We start from the raw sequence: 13,308 nt of genomic DNA, 5'->3' as shown, positions 1-13,308 counted from the left end.
AAATCTCACACACAACCTTACTTGTGTAGACACAGCCTTACTGTCTGGGCTTAAAGCCAGAATTAAAATTAAGTATCTCCCAATTCCCTAAGACAATCAGGAAACACATTTTTCTACCTCCCTTCCTTCTACCCTGACACTATTTCTTTTGGACAATTAAACTACAGTACTTTAGGCTCCTTAGAGAAAAGCTACTGTGTAAATGCAAAGTAATAATGGATAGTAGCCAAGTAAAATGAAAGAAACTATACTAAAAGCTAATTGTCTAAATTGAGAAGTTGATGCTCATGAATAAATATTCATGGACATATTTTCATACTAGTAAACTGAAGTAATACCAGACTCCTACTATCAGATTAATTTGAAGCCAAAGGAGACATATTTTTGAAGCTAGAGACATTGATCTTGTGGTGATCTATAACAATAACTGCATTTCTACCATAGAAGGTGAATTATATAATTTTAAAATGATAAATGCCACTGTTGTGGCTAGATGCACATTTATTAATTTGATTTGCTTTAATGGAATTTTTCCCCTAAGGGTCTTGGTGGTAGGCAGAAAACTTATAATGCATAAGAAATGGTTGTTCTTACTGTTACTTTTATCACAGAAAACACAATCACTGACTATGCTTCAGCATCAACATAAATATTCAAATAATAATATCTTGCTGCCCAGTGGGAATTTGAGAGTTTTGGTGATGAAATACACACTGTTGAAAGGAAAGTTTCATTAATTCCAAGGAGAAAAAAAAAAAATGTGGTTATGTGTTCCCTGAAAAGACTAATTCTGTTTAATTAGTTAATTGTAGGCTTGATTTCACTGTGAAAGGTAATGGGATAAGTAGTTAATTATACTATAAATTTATCTAATTTATTTGATAATCTAGCTGAATTGAATAGCTGAATTAAGGATAATAACTTAATCGGTAATAAATTTAAAAAATAGCATTACTTTGGAATAGAGAGCTAAATGAGCTCATGGGTATTTATTTTTATTTTTATTTATCTTTATTTTCAACAATATTTTTTTTTTTTAAGGAATTCTATAGTTCGGATATGACAGGGATATCTGATAGGGGAAAGAGTGGATATATAATCAGGATTTGAAGATAAGAGTGAAAGAGAAGGTGATTGATGGTCTAATCTCTTGGATGGAGATAGAGGGAATTACTACAAAAATCCAGGTAAAGGTTTGAATTTGCAAATTAAGATGGTAAGGCCTCCCTTCCATATGGCTACCGGGGCTTTCTTTCATCCTCAGCCAAGACTGGAGGCTAACATCAACCCTTGAGGGTCATTGTTGGAGCTGCCCTGAGCTGGGAAGCCTTGTTTTCCTACCTCAGACATTTGTAAAAATAAAGAAGATGGCAATATTTAATTTAAAACAATGCACACTCCCTTCCATGGTGTTTTGTCTTAGGTTAAAGGCCGTAGTACTATATAATGGCTAACATGGCCTTCTTAGCGCCTCATTACCATATTATCTCCTTAATGTCAGCCATGTGACCTTCTTTCAGTTCTTAAAAGTATTCAGGGCCTTCACTCATGCTGTTCCCTTTGTCTGTAGCTATCTTCTTCATTTTCCTTTCTTCTTTGTCTAATATTCAGGTCTCGCCTTAGATAGCACCTCATTAAGATAAATGTTCCTAACTCTCTATATTAGGTTGGAGGGTAGCAAATAATAGATACTTTATGAATTGCTATATTACATGAATATCTATATTGTCACTACACTATAACCCCATGTTATTAGGCAAAAAATCTGTATTCTTTGCTAATACAGCTCTAACTCTCAACATAATGTTTGACAAATTTTTATTGAAAAATGAAGAAATACAGTAGTCAGATTGGAAAGAATGGAACATTAAAATATAGATATTTATAGAGACAGAAAAGCAGATGTATTTCATATTAGATACCTTTTTTTCTTCATGGTGAACTAGCTAAGTAGAGTTGAAAATTTTCAGAAAAGTTAGCATCAGACAAGGTGAAGAATTTAATAGGAAATAAACAAAGACTCAATTTAAACCCACTCATTAACCAAAAATATCCTAGCCAATAAATAAATCTGAGATCATCAATGCAGCTCTCTAAATTCTTCCTTGCCCTGCTAGGACACGCCCTGCTCCAAATTTGACAGCTGAAATTTCTAAGCAATTTAGGCAAGACATCATTTCCACAAAGCAAATTATTTGAGTTATAAAAATATATTCATTTAATACACTGATAATTATAAAGTTGGCACTAACATTTATCAGTGGATTATGTCCCATAAATGCTTACAGTTCAAGTTTATTATGATCAGCAACTTTGACTGACCAGAGAGATACCCTAAAGCATTCCATAGATCATGATTTTTCATTACCTTTCTACTGGAAGTCTGATACATACACAGGAAGGCTGACCTTTTCTTCACCATTTCTTTATTCTTTCTCTTATTCCTGGTGTCCTTGGAGAGGGAGGGTGGAGAGGATGGATTATAAAATAGCTGCCAATCTTTCTCTTACTACTTAGTATCCCAAGTTCATTTAAATCAATTGCCAGATAATCATAAAAAATCATGCACACAATTTTAATGTGGTAATGTTCTAATATCCAATTTATAGAAGACATCTGAAGAAAAAAAAAAAAGACCTACATACCCCAAGCTTTAACTAAACTACTTTGTAGAGAGAAAAAACACATATAAAAACAAAATATCCACATTCTATTGTGATCCTTAGATGACATTGACCAGTGAATGATGTCTCTCTCTCTCAAATTATCTTATTGTACTACTAGAGGCCCAGTGCACAAAATTTGTGCACTGGAGGGGTGTATCCCTCAGCCTGGCCTGCACCCTCTCCAATCTGAGATGCCTCGGGGGAAGTCAGACCTCCCTCTCACAATCCGGTACCACTGGCTCCTAACTGCTCATCTGCCTGCCTGCCTGATTGCCCCTAACTGCTTCTTCTTGCCAGCCTGATCACCCTCTAACTACCCCCCTGCCAGCCTGATTAATGCCTTACCACTCCCCTGCCAGCCTGATCGTCCCCAACTGCCCTGCCCTGCCAGCCCAATCGCCCACAACTGCCCTCCTCTGCTGGTCTGATCACCCCCAACTGCCCTCTCCTGCCAGCCTGATCGCCCCCAACTGCTCAAAAATACCTTCTCCCCCAGCGTTGGAGAGGGGGCAGCAAAAAATAGAAGACATCCCTCCCTATTGCACATGGACCCTATATATAGGCCCACCTGGCCCAGGCCAGTGGGATGCTTGGCATATTCTCAGATTCCTGCACAGGAGTGAGAGGGGTGACCGGCGGCAGTACACATGAGAGGGGAACCTCTGGGTGGCCACTCTGGTCCTGGCTACTGGTCCTGGCACATCCTGGTGATCGGTTCCTTCCTGGTCCTGTCTGCAGCCCTGGTCCCCCTACCTGGATCAGCCTCTCCTCTCCATCCTGGCCTCAGATGGCCCCCTTGGCTCCTGGGGGCTCTGTCCTCCCCTCCCAGCCTGGAGGTCCCGAGGGGAGATTATGGCTTCTCAGAGACTCCCCGGCAGCCCTGTCACTCGTGTTCACTCAGGGGAAGGGATGCGTGTGGCAGAAGCAGCTGTATAAATGCGGGTGCAGGGGCAAGTCCTCCAGGGTCACTTGGACAGTTTGCTGATGAGGCAGATCAGGATTGTGTTCTCCTCCTTGAGGCGCTGGTTGTCAGCCTGGAGGTTGGACAGGCCCTTCAGCTCCTCTTTCAGCTCAGCAGCCTTGTGCTCCAGAGCCCTGCGCTCCAATTTCTCCAGCTCCAGGAGGACCGGCCTCTCTGCAAAGCGCTCCTGCCTCTGCATGGCGTGCTCCAGCTCCACCTTGAGCTGTGCCAGCCAGAAGCGTGGTCTCGGTCAGGGCCTCACAAAGTCTCTCATTCTCAATGCGCAGCTCTGCGTAGAGCTTCCTGAAGCCTTCCTCAGGCTCTTCCGATTCGGGCTGGGGTTCTGGGTTGAGGGCCCGCTGCCTCCGGGGGGAAGGGCTGGATTCTGGGCTGATGTCCACTGGCTTTTCCTCCTCCCCCCTCCGCAGGCCCTCTCCTCTCCTTGCCAACTCTGCAGTGCTCCCTGGAGGCCTGTGGTCCCTGTCCCTGCCCATCAGGCACCTCTACTCTCTGGGCAGGGCCATTAGAATTCTCAACCCCCAAAACTCGGGGCTACCAGGAAGGGTCCAGGCTCTGCGCAGCCCGCTCTTGATCGGGATGGGAGAGTACCATCAGGGGCAGGCCGGTGGAGGGAGGGGCCTCGAGGTTGGCCAGCCCCACCCCCTGATCGGGCTGGTTCGCAGGCTAGTGGATGGCAGTGGTGGTTCACTGGAGGCCAGTGGGAGCCACTGGCGCCCACAAGAGACAGGAGTGAGAGGTGGGAGCGAGCTGCCATTCCCCGTGGGAGGAGGCAGGAGGGAGCCGCTGCCACCCGTGGGAGAAGGGAGGGAGCCATCACTGTCTGCAGAAGGTTGGAGGGATCCACCTCTGCTGCCCACGGGAGCTGGGGAGAGAGGGACCAAGATGTCAGCAGTTCAGCCTGCTCGCCAGTCAATGCCACCTCATGGCGACTGGTCCTCGTCCAGTCGTTTCGGTCATGACGACCCCTGGCTTTTTATATATTAGGATACACAATCTTCTCACGATAATGTGAGATAATAAAATCCCTACATGATGAGATGAAGTGAATGAAACATTATTAAAGTAAAATAAGAGTTACTTGAACACAAGCACTACAATACCGTGACAGCTGATCTGCTAATTAAGAGGGCTACAAAGTGCCTAATGGGAAGGAAGTATGTACGACATGAATACTAGGAACAAAGGGATGAATCATGTCCTGGGGAAGTGGAAGTATGATTGCACAAGATTTCATTACTCTACCAGAACCCAGTGCAATTTAAAACTTATGAATTATTGATTTCTGGAATTTTCTGTTTAATAGTTTCAGACCTTGGTTGATTGTAGGTAACTGAAAATGAGAAAAACAAAACCTTGGATAAGGAAGCACACTATATTTTTAATCTCATTTTTCAAATAAGCCAACTGTCATATTAAGAGCTTAATCATATCCACATTTTTTAACTCAATGTCCTCATGCATCATATGCACCAGATTTTATTATCACTGTTCTTTGCTTCTGTGGCATTTAAGTAGAGAGCTGAGTAGAAAACGGCTTTTTTAAAAAAAAAAATTAATGTAGATACTTTCCTCTATCCCCCATTGCCTTATAAATGTAATGAGTCTTCTACTTCCACAAAATAATCATAAGACTGCAATCAAGGAGGGATTGTAAACATCATTACATTTAAAGACCAAGATTTTGAGATAGGAAGATAAAAGAGAATAAATTAAAGCCTAAAAAAAAAACAAAAATATTTTTCTTAATTTTCCCTTTTTAAATTAGGAAAAAACAAAAACCTGATCTTACACTATAACTTTTTTCTGAGCTTCTTTTAATTTTAAACACACGTAAGCCTTTTTAAACATAGAAACCCATCCAATTAAAAATGGAACCATGCTTTTTCTTTTCCCCTTAATAATTTCTTTTATCATCTCAAAAGATCAGCTCCACATACTAGTTTCTTCATGTATATAATTAAGAATATATAGTAAATTGATTGTTTCAAAAACAGTTTACATTCAGGTGTTAATGTCACATTAATCCTAATGTGATCTTCATTTATGGCCAATTCTCAAGCAGGATGGTAAAGAGGCAGAATAATCAATCATCCCCAAACTCAGAAATTGAAAGGTTCCCAGTCAGTAACTGTGCCTCTGAGATCAGCATAAAATTGTACATTGAAGGCATTTGCTAGGTAGGGGATGCTAATATATAACATCAGTGTCAGCGAACAGTGGCTATCTTAGTGCCTAAGGGAATCAAGCTTTAGCTTATTTCTCTGGGTGAGGAGCTGACAATTATCTTGACTAGTATATTTTTGAAGGATAAGAGTAGAGAAGAGTCTGTTTTTGCTGCTGGAAACAATAAAAAGAAATATCACCCTCAGGCAATGAAGCAATGCCAGTGTAATGGATGGATTCTTTAGAAAAAGGAAAAGTAAGAAAGATAATAGAAGGTATTTGGTAAACATTTATTACTTCCCATTATTTACTGAGCAAACAAGGGAATACGTGCAAGTAGTGGGAAATGAATATCCAGGGGTACACTTACTGTCAAAATAATGAAGTTTAAGCCTCACAGCCTTTCTTTTTCTGTAGACGCCTTCTGAGAAAGGTTCTATCAATATTTGATATGACCATATAATTTTGTAAAATTTGCAAAAGCATTTTGTACTCTTCTTTTTAATGACAGCTCCCCTTTCCCATTCTGTTCAGACTGTAGTCATCCTCAACTCTATCTCCCTATGTACGCACTTCCTGAAATTGTTAATTAAGACGGACACTTTTAATTATTCCAGGAGAGTATATATGAACTTCATATCCTGATAAGATTTGAGCTCATATCTCTTTGCAGCTTTCTAGGGCTTCCTCTGTAAGCATGGACTTTTTGGAAAAGCAAGAATAACGGAAAAAGTGGGTTTTTTACTTGTCATTCAAAATGTACTTTGCACATAGAACATCTTTTGACATTTGTCCTCGGCTGTCAGTGGCAGCTTCTCTCTCTCAGGAGGAGTCATGTGTGGGGGCATTTATAGGGCAGCCAGGATGTATTTTGAGACTAAAGTGGTGGTGGGTAAACATATCCTCAGGGCTAGCCTAGACTCAATTATCCCATCCACATTATGCCTGTGAAGGCAGTTAATTTATAAAAATCTGCTGGAGGTGTTTGGAGTTCTGAATGAGAATGACAAAGGAGCCAGAGCTATAGAGCCCAATTAATTCCAGGAGAGGTTAGGCAGAAAAAGATACCGAATCAGGGGCACACGGAATAATCCGATGATCACATGGGTCCTAAAAGTTTTCTTATGTCCTCTGGAATCTCTTTGAGCAACATGTTGAATAGGCTGATAACTATGCCTTCTATTTGTACTGTGACATTTATTGCAGATTCACTGTTTTGCGACTGTCTGTCTCTTCCTGCCAGCTTAGCTATCATGATCCCCAAAATAAAAGAAGCCAAGAACAGACAATAGTACAAGACTGAATAAGGTACTGCCACTCGTCAGAGGTTAGAAGTCCAAATACTGTTAATCAGATAAGGTGAGGTCAACAGACTCTGAAATTGGTTTTACAAAACCTGAGCCTAGAAGCTGGTTAGTTACTTTCACCACATCTTTAAGTAGCTATGTTAGACAGAAGAACAAGCCCCAAAGATGCCCACATCCTAATCTCCAATATATTACTTTACAGAGTAAAAGAGGCTTTTAGAGGTGATTAACTAAAACATTTTGAGATGAAGAGATTGTATTGGATTACCCCCATGAGCTCAATGTAATCACAAGAGTTCTTATATGCGGAAGGCAGGAGGGTCAGTGTCGGAGAAGGAGATGTGACAACAGAGGTAGGGATGCTATCATTGCTGAAAGAAGGCCAAGAAGAGGGCAGAAGAAGAAAAAGAAAAAGGGGAGGAAGTGGATTTACTTCTAGAGCCTGCAGGCGGAATGCAGCCTGCCAACGCCTAATATTTGTCCCATTTCACTCATTAAGGATTTCTAACTTTCAGAGCTATAAGACAAAATTTCTGTTGTTTTAAGCCATGAAGTTGATAGTAAATTGTTATAGAAGTAATTGAACACTAATACAATGATTGCACAATCTGTAAGTTCCATTGGCTTTAGTAGTAGGTGTTTAATCTTGTACTTTATAGGTATTCTTTCTCATTTGGTGTTTTAATTTATATTTTAAGAATTATTGCTAACATTTGAAATCAATTGAATATAATGAATAAGAAACAAAATTAAGTGAGTAATGATAATATGCTATGCTTAGAAGCATTGAAAAGCATTTTCTTTTTGCTTTTAAAGTACACCATGGAATTAAACTTACATGTCAATTGCATGGAATTTAATATTAAACAAAATTGAAGAACAACAATTCTACAATAAATTAACTTTTACACTAAAATAGAGAATCTATCCTATATAATAAAAGGCCAGAGATCATAACAGCATCACAACTACAATTAATGTTACACCAGAACCACCACAGCCCCTCTCTGGGCTGGCCCCACCCCCCAGCAAGCAGTTAGGGGTGATCAGGCAGGCAGGCAGAGTGGTTAGGGTGATCAGGTAGGCAGACCAGTGGTTATGTGTTATCAGGTAGGCAGGCAAGTGGTTAGGGGTGATCAGATAGGCAGAACAGCAGTTAGGGGTGATCAGGTAGGCAGATGGTCCCTTGCAGGGCTGGCCCTGCCCCCAGCAAGCAGTTAGGGGTGATCAGGTAGGCAGTCAAATGGTTAGAGGTGATCTGGCAGGCAGGCAGAGAGGTTAGGGGCGATCAGGCAGGCAGGCAGGTGAGCAGTTAGGAGTCAGTGGTCCTGGATTGTGAGAGGGATCCCAGATTGCAGAGGGTGCAGGCCAGGCTGAGGGACACAACCCCTGCAAGAATTTTGTGCACTAGGCCTCTAGTGTGTGTGTGTGTGTATATATATATAAAAGCCTACGCGACCATTAATACCGAACGACCGGATTGACCCTTTGACCAGTTGCTATGATGCACACTGACTACCAGCTCAATGCAGGAGCTGCCCCCTGGTGGTCAGTGCACTCCCACAGCCAACCTTCTGTGACTGGTTAGTGGCATTGGCGGCCTGAGGCTGTTCCTTCCATGTCCAGTATGGCGACTGTTGCATCCTCTCCAGACCTCGCCAGGGCCTTCGGGCCCCAGGCTGGGATGGGGAACCAGGGGTGGGTGGTGCCAGATGTGTCCCCTTTCCCAGGGAGGGCAAGGGCTGGCTGCCAACCTCCCACACCTCGTTCTTCTGCCCCCCCCCCCCCACCCTGCTGGCAGACCCCAATCGGCCCAGCCCTGATTGGTCCTGATCACTGGCCAGGACCGGGCCTCTAGAAGTAGAAGTATATAATTATGCAATTGATCCATTGTTCAGCCTAATACAAAATAAAATAATTTCATTCTAAATGTTAAATGAATGAAGAAAAATACATAAAGTGAAAAATAGATTAATCAATAAGAATGCTTTTATTTTTAAACCTTTTATTGATTTGAGAGAGACATCAATTTGTTGTTCCATTTATTTGTATATTCGTTAGTTTCCTCTTGTATGCCCTGAGCAAGATCAAATCCACAACCTTGTGATATCAGGACAATGCTCTAACCAACTGAGCTACCCAATAGGACAAATACTTTTAAATATCAGAAATATTTTTATATATGTATATTCATATCTATATCTATATAATTTTAGAGCTAGTACAGAAACCAAAAGGGGAAAAAGCAGAAATAAAACTACAGAAGTCCCCAAAATCAGGGACATCTCATTTCTATTAAAACAACATAATGAAATACTTCACATTGATCTACTATAGGCACAAATATATGATACTTTTCTGAAGAAGTAAATAAACTTTCTGAACAGAGGACAGGGATTTATTCAGACAGTCCACTCTCATAAAAGCTTCACAAATGTTCTGTTTAAAATAGTGTGCATTTTTATAGACAGACAGCTGTAAAACAAGGCATGAAGTACGAATTAGCTCCCTTAATCTGGAGTGATTTTTACTTAGTTTATAACATCAGTTTAATTGGTTCCTTTTTCATTGACATCTCTAAGATTTGTCACTTTTCTAAATCCTCAGTCAAATATTAAGACTAAATTTAGCTTATCCTATTCTTTGGCATCTTTTAATTATGTCCTCCCCATCAAAATTATTTTCTTCTGCCATCAGTTCAAATGGTTGAGCCCAGAACCATTAGCTTTGTCAGGTGTTTCAGTTATTTAAGTTGTTTACTTAATTTCAGCTTTGTTTATAACACTCAGTTTCCCACTCTTATTATGCATTTCCAGCTGCCCTAGATAGCCCATCAAGAATAATAACATTTAAAAAACATCCCAAACTTGACTGCCCACTACATTAGTTCTAATTAAGTAAATTTTCTTGCAGCCTGATTTGTTTTATATTTCTTAACATTATGGGAAAGCACCAAAAATCCTCAACATGGAACCTGATAATGCTGATCACTACTTGTAATGGATTTTCATCTCATGGACAACAGATGGGATAAGCAGACTGTGGCTATTATGCACTGTTGTTCTTCAGCAAAGTATGCCAATATATCTGCCATTTCTTGAGATTGGCACACATCTACAAGCAATAGCGACAGATCCCCTGCTTAAGTCCTTTTCTTAAAAATCATAGTGGCTTTTTTTGTTCTATTTTATTTTTATAATATGAAAGAACTTGTTCATAGACACACCACATAATGTAAATGTAACAGAAGCTCACTAAGGAGTCACTCTTTCTACCATGATAAAGTTGTAAGAAAAGTCTGAACAGTATTTCTTTTCTCCCGCCCAATGTACCACCCCAGTCACCATCTTCCACACATACTCACACCTCTTTCAGATAAGTTCTAGACCATGTTTTCAGAGGTTCTGCTAAAGATAGCATATGAGTTATGTTTATTGTAGTATATTTTGAAGTACCTAATCCTATATAATAAAACCCTAATATGCAAATGAGCCAAACAGCAGAAAAACTGGTCACTATGATGTGCACTGACCATCAGGGGACAGATGCTCAACACAGGAGCTGCGCCCTGGTGGTCAGTGCATTCCCACAGGGGGAGTGCTGCTCAGCCAGAAGCAAGGCTCATGGCTGGTGAGTGCAGCGGCGGTAGCGGGAGCCTCTCCTGCCTCTGCTGCAGGTAGGCAGTAAGGAGTGAGGGGTCCCAGTCTGCGAGAGCCCCAAAATGTGAAAGGGATGTCTGACTGCCGGCTTAGGCCCAAATACCTTGGGGAATCAGGCCTAAGCCAGCATGCAGACATCTCCCGAGGGGTCCTGGACTGCAAGAGGGCACTGGCCATGCTGAGGGACCCCCCCTCCCCAGTGTACAAATTTTTGTGCACCAGGCCTCTAGTCTAATATAAGACCTTATACATACTAGGCTCTCAGTAAATATTTTCTGTGTCATGCCATTTAGAAACAAATATTAAGGAAGACACTGAAGCATTAAGAAAGATTTTAGATTCTTCTTAAACTTACATTAGAATTCCAAAAGTATTTTATGCCTATTAAAAAATAAAAACACAAACACTATAAAGGATAAAATAAAAATAACCTATATTTAGGTAATAAAATATTTTAGAAACTAAGTCCAAAAGAGGAAACCCCCAAATAATTTTTCAAAGCAATCATGAAAAATTTTAAAAAGTATAAATCATTTATAAGAACACAGCAAATAAATTTAATTAACATCAACAAAATTTAACATAATGTCTCCTATAGATTAAGCCCTTTTCTTTTTGATGGAGATACAAAGAGGAATGAGAGTTTGTCTACAACCGAGAACCTCACAATGTGGCCTGAGAGTCAGATACTGATAAATGCAGTTATAGGCAGATCCACAAATGCTATGGCAAGCACTGCTAAAGAAGTCCATACACACAGCTATTTCACTGTTTTGTTGAGTGTGAGAATCCTATGTAATAAAAGCCTAATATGCAAATTGTCCCCTCGACTGGGAGTTCGACCGGGAATTCAATCAGGGGATGGGACCAGCAGGCCAACCACCCACAGCCCCTCCCCCTGGCCAGCCACAGCCCCTCCCCTCAGCTGGCCCCACCCTCAGTCAGCCCCCTCCACCCTGATTGGGGGTGGGGCTGGCCTGCCAACTGCCCATGGCCCCTCCCTCTGGACGGCCAGACTGCACCCGTGCACGAATTCATGCAACGGGCCTCTAGTCCTATATAATAAAAGACTAATATGCAAATCGACTGAACAGGGGGTGGAACAACCAGTCACTATGATGTGCACTGACCACCAGGGGGCAGATGCTCAATGCAGGAGCTGCCCCCTGGCGATCAGTGTGCTCTCCCAGAGGGAGCGCCACTCAGCTAGAAGCAGGGCTCACAGCTCGTGAGAGCAGCAGTGGTGGCAGGAGCCTCTCCCACCTCTGTGGCAGTGCTAAGGATGTCCAACTGTCAGCTGAGGTCCACTTCCCGCAGGGAACGGGCCTAAGCCATCAGTCGGACATCTCCTAAGGGCTCCTGGACTGTGAGAGGGCACAGGCTGAGCTGAGGGACCCCCCCCTCGAATGCATGAATTTCATGCTCCAGGCCTCTAGTTTGTATTATAAGTGCCTCTCTTTCAGAAGTAAACCAACAGTCTACTTTGATTTCTCTAAATACTACTCACCTGAAATTGGAACTACAAAAGACAACATCATTCTCCTAGTCTCACTGCTTCATTCTCCAACTGTCCTCTACCAGCTCATGAAGAAATATATACTTAAAGATAAGCAACAGTCTTTATAAGACCCTTATGGACTATAAGAATAACATGATGACCAATTAGTAAGATTTAGCAGTCTGGAGGACATCTTATCATAATAATATTATACACCCTAATAGCAGAGCTTAAAAACAGTGAAAATATATGCCCCCCCAAAAAGCAACAATCACAAACATTTATAGAAACTACTACAGATCTACACTAATAAAAGAGAAAGATGCAAATTGACCAAACCTTTGTGACACCCACCAGCCAATCAGGAGTGAATATGCAAATTATCCCACCAAAGATGGAGGGTTAATTTGCATAAGCAGGTGCTGAGCGACCGGGGGCGGGGCGAGATGCCTGCATCGTCGCCATGGTGATGACACAGTCTCCACACCGCCCCCTGCCACTCTGGGCCTCTGTGCAGCATGGGAAGGCAGAAAGGTGGCTTGGGGCCGGACAGAAGGTGGTGCTGGCAGCCAAGGGAAGGAAGGCCCATTCTTGCATGAATCTTCATGCATCAGGCCTCTAGTTATAAATATAAAGGGATATGTCATCCAATAGGATCATACCACCTAGGTTTTTAGGTACCACTTACTACAACTAATTATGAAACACTTTTTGGTAATGTTCACATTAAAATAATAGAATATTCTCAAGGGTTTACTTTGCTTCAAATGGATACAAAATAATAAATATATTTGAATTAGCCAGAGTTGAACAAACTGATTATTAGAGTTTTATAAGGATGATATTCCACATAAAGGCTAGTTAAAATTATCAAGAAATTAATAACTATTTATTAATAATTAAAATTTTATTAGTTATTCATTCACCAAATAGTTGCTGAGGAACAAGTATGTGTCTGACAGTATTAGCTAGATAAAATTTAATATATATTGTTTAACAAAATTATATCTAATAATTTAACAAAACTTAGTAA

At 41.2% G+C, this 13,308-nt stretch overlaps 1 non-coding gene across 1 annotated transcript; it reads left to right on the top strand.

Annotated features, from left to right (window-relative positions):
- The first annotated feature begins 1,220 nt into the window (after nucleotides 1–1,220).
- LOC114232348 (small Cajal body-specific RNA 20) lies at nucleotides 1,221–1,352 on the top strand. The gene has a single exon (XR_003618393.2). It is a non-coding gene; the product is annotated as a small Cajal body-specific RNA 20 (non-coding RNA).
- The last annotated feature ends 11,956 nt before the right edge of the window (nucleotides 1,353–13,308 follow it).

Source organism: Eptesicus fuscus, chromosome 7 (genome assembly GCF_027574615.1).
Source record: "Eptesicus fuscus isolate TK198812 chromosome 7, DD_ASM_mEF_20220401, whole genome shotgun sequence".
NCBI classification, from domain to species: Eukaryota; Metazoa; Chordata; class Mammalia; order Chiroptera; family Vespertilionidae; genus Eptesicus; species Eptesicus fuscus.
Note: the sequence above shows the minus strand (reverse complement) of the source record. Positions and strands in the feature narration are given on the sequence as shown.